Genomic DNA, 4,004 nt, shown 5'->3' with positions numbered 1-4,004 from the left:
GCTCCGGGCTCCATGTCCCAGAGGCCGCGGCTGCCCGGCGCGGCCGGGTCCTGCGCTCCTGACCGACCCAGGTGGAGGTGTGCGTTGGCAGCCGACGCTCGAGCTTCTGTGCCGGGACTGGTAGTAAGAGATAGACGTTTACACACACACACGTGATTTAGAAAAGCACACAAGCGCGTCACGGTGCGTCACGTACCTTATCACCTGTTCTGCACTCTACTCAAAGGACTAGTATTCTAATTTAAATATTCTGGTTCCGACCCACTATATTGCTTTCATGACTCTCAAATAGGTCGCAACCCACATTTTAAAAAATGCTGCAGGAATCCGGGAAGTGGCGTTACCACGTCTTGCCCGACTAGTGCACCGTGTACACCCACCTGCGTGAGCCAGCGCGTACCTGCGCAGGAGCCCAGCGCCGGTCTCAGTGTGCCCTTGGCAGAAAAGAATCCAACGTAAGTCAGTAGGTTTTTATATTTTTTAATATGTGGCCCACGCACTTTGCTGTGCGTCCCCAGCATGGAGTGGCCAAGATCAAGTCACTCAGCCTGTTGGTTGATGAAACTAAACTTGGAAGCTTAATGTTGCGTGTATGAAAACAAAGCTACAGGCAAAGAAAAGGGAGCAATATATAGAAGTCTCTAACTGCAGATTTCAGAAAAGAGCTGTAGGAACCAGAAAAAGGAAACAATTTGGTATTCTCGGTAGATTACAAGAAAACAGGGCCTAAAACAGGAAAGAGCTGTGAGGGTACATGCCAAAGTAAAACGACACTAGATGAAAAGGAGTAAAAACACATAGCAAACATATTTAAGATGCAGCTACATAAAGTTATACTGAAGAAGAACTGAACCGATGCTGTGGAAGGTGAATAAGTTATGTACAGGATATTCTTTTAAAGCTCCTCCATGACTCAAAAGAAAATGAGAGACAGATGTAAAAGACAGGATGGAAAGCCAACATGCGGCATCAGGAAGGAGAGACCACATGAAATCGGCTATCATTTGACACTGCGTATGCCAGGCAGCGTTCTCGTGCTTCACATCTATTTAATTCTACTTTACAACGAAGGAAACTGAGGCACAGATAAGTCGAATGGCTAGCCGAAGGTCACGTCGCCAGTAAATGGGGCCGCTGGGACTTGGATTTAGTAATTTGGTCCCAAACTCTCACTTTTAATCTAGACTCCCTAGTAGAAAGATGAACAATTTCCTGAGTTTGAGAAAGAATACATCTCTGATCCATTGCCAGTGGAAGTGTAAAGTGATATAGCCACTTTGGAAGATATTTTGGCAGTTTCTTATAAAACTAAACAGAAAAAAGATGGAAATTCACAGAAATTTAAGATATAGCCCTGTCAGGGAGGCAGGAGACGTAGGCGTTTAAGTGTTTTTGCTGAACCCTCATTTTGCCTGAAGGTTGTGTTCTTGCGCAAAGCCCGTTCGCTTTATGCAGCGGGCAGTGGTTACCCTGGTTTATACTCGGTCTTGTCTCTAACTTGAAAAACCTCATCCAAATTTTTGTACTCGTGGCGGAATGGTTAAGGTGATGAACTAAAATCCACTGAGGTCTTCCGCGCCGGTTCCAATCCTGCGGACTATGGGGTCTCTCACCCCACCCGCTACCCCCCCGGCAAGATATTCCAGGCGAGAGCCCCACAGCAGTGGGGAGGGAGCGGCCACTACTCTAATTTATAAGCAGGTGCCGCAGTGGGCATAGCCAGATCTCTGTCCTGTCCGGGAAGATCCCCCGGAAGTCTGTTTGCAAAACAGCGGTTGGCACTTTCTTCCCTCCGCCAAGGGTCCCTTTCTTGGGTCGTGGTATCGGGTCGTTGAGAGATTCCACGGAATCAGTAAAGATGCTGGTCAGCTCCTCCTCGTTAGTATAGTGGTGAGTATCCCCGCCTGTCACGCGGGAGACCGGGGTTCGATTCCCCGACGGGGAGGCCGCGCGCTGTGGTTTTTGGTTTTTTATTTTCCACCTTTTTTTAGAATTCCTGGCAATCGTGCTATTGCTGCGTAGGACCTGAGGCTGTGTGCCACAGTTCTTGAACACGAAAGCTGGAGAACTTTGTCTTTTAGGCTCAGAGTCTGCGGGCGCCGCTGCAGCTCCACTGTCCCCTGCAGCGCAAGGCGACCGCCACTGCTGGGAACCGGGCACTGGGAGCAGAGAGAGCGGCCGGGACCTGCCTGTTGGCAATTCTCAGCCACACCGTCCCCGCTGGCGTCACTCCCGGTCCTGGCCACTCTCATAGTAGAAGCATTTCAGTCAATCCTAAAATATCAGAGCCACAGGGTTTAGATGACACAGGGCTTAGAAGACTCGAGAGTTAATAAAAATGTGGTTGTCTGGCACCTGCCTGCCATCTGCACGCAGAAAGAGCTACGGGGGGCAATATGCGGAGAAGGTCGAAAAGCCCATGTGGGCGTTCAGGTCCTCCATCCTCCTACACATCAGCCCTGGAATGGTGATGCCCTGGCGGCACAGCTGGGGCTCGTGTGCTCCGTCCAGCCACACTGGCTGACCTGGGCAGCTGCACACTAGTGACCCCTCGGCTTTAGCATCTGCAAGATGCAGATCAAATACGTGCAGGAAGATGAAAAGGTGGTCACACGCTTTCAGGAAGAGGAAACCCCCCAAGTTCCAGGAACATTTGAGGAGTATCAGCATTGCTGCTTCCAACAAGATCTGAACTGCAAGCCATGTGCTTGTGAATGTATGTTAGACTCCACGAATCAAAGCTTTCTGAAAGGAAAGAAACTCCTCTTACAAAGCCACGGCAGTCGGGGCGGTGCGGCGCGGCACTTAATCTCGGGTGGGTCACTAAGCCAGTGGGGCAGAAGAACACACCTTAAACGGACCCATGCATACAGTCGTTTGACTTAAAAAAAAAAAAAGGTGACCCTACAGTGCACTGGGGGAAAGACCGTTCTCTTCAATAAACTAAAATTAAATAAATTGGTGGCTCAATTGGATATCAATATGGAAATAAATGAACTAAAACACAGAAAATTCAATCAGATGAAGCGTATATTTTAAGCGAAAGGTAAGGCAATGCTTCTGAAAGATAACAGGATAATTTCTTCATGACTTCAGAGTACACAAGAATTTCTAAAAAAGAGCACAAAAAGCAGTTGCCACAAAAGAAAACGTATACATATACATTAGACTTCACAAATATTGGAAACTTTTGTTCATTACTAGCCACCAGTACAAGGCAAATATTTATATTGCATATACCTAAAAAAACTGTGTCCACAGAGTTCTCCAGAGAATTAGAGCCAGTGGACGTATGTGTATGAGATGCAGATTTATTTGAGGAATTGGCTTAGGCAATTATGGAGGCTGGCAAGACCAAAGTCTGCAGAGTGGGCAGTAGGCTGGTGACCCGAAAGGGCTGATGTTACAGGTCAGGCGTGAGGGCCATCTGTCGGGAGGTCAGGCTTTTGCTTTATCTGTGTCTTCAGTTAGATAAGGCCCACCCACATCATAGAGGACAATTTGCTTTCCTCGGAGTCTATCAAATTAAATTTTAATCTCAACCACAAATACCCTCACAGAAACATTACAGAAACACAGAATGAGAGTTGACCACACATCTGGGTTACCATGGCCCAGCAGGTTAACACATAAAAATAAAGTAATAAAAGGCAAATAATACCAGGTGTTATCAAGGATGTCAAACAGCTAGGTGTTCATACAGGGAGATGTAAATTGGTTCGATCGCTCGCAAAAATGTTTTGGCATTATACCCTACAGCATGAACATTCACTCTGACTCTACGATTCCATACATGAGCATATCTATCCAGCAGAAATCCGTATTTATGCTCATTGAAAGATGTGTATGAGAATATCTGTGGCAGCACTATTTAGAATAGCCCAAACGGAAAACAACCCGAAGGCCTTTGGAGGCGGCGGACTCGAAGAAATGCCCCGACATCGGGGGTGACTTCGAAGAGTGGAGCTGGTGGAAAGATCCCTGTCAGACCAAGAGCAAAGGCA

At 47.4% G+C, this 4,004-nt stretch overlaps 1 non-coding gene across 1 annotated transcript; it reads left to right on the top strand.

Annotated features, from left to right (window-relative positions):
• The first annotated feature begins 1,873 nt into the window (after positions 1–1,873).
• On the top strand, positions 1,874–1,945 carry TRNAD-GUC. The gene has a single exon. It is a non-coding gene; the product is annotated as a tRNA-Asp (tRNA).
• Positions 1,946–4,004: the final 2,059 nt, after the last annotated feature.

This window comes from Pteropus alecto, unplaced genomic scaffold (genome assembly GCF_000325575.1).
Source record: "Pteropus alecto unplaced genomic scaffold, ASM32557v1 scaffold49, whole genome shotgun sequence".
NCBI classification, from domain to species: Eukaryota; Metazoa; Chordata; class Mammalia; order Chiroptera; family Pteropodidae; genus Pteropus; species Pteropus alecto.
Note: the sequence above shows the minus strand (reverse complement) of the source record. Positions and strands in the feature narration are given on the sequence as shown.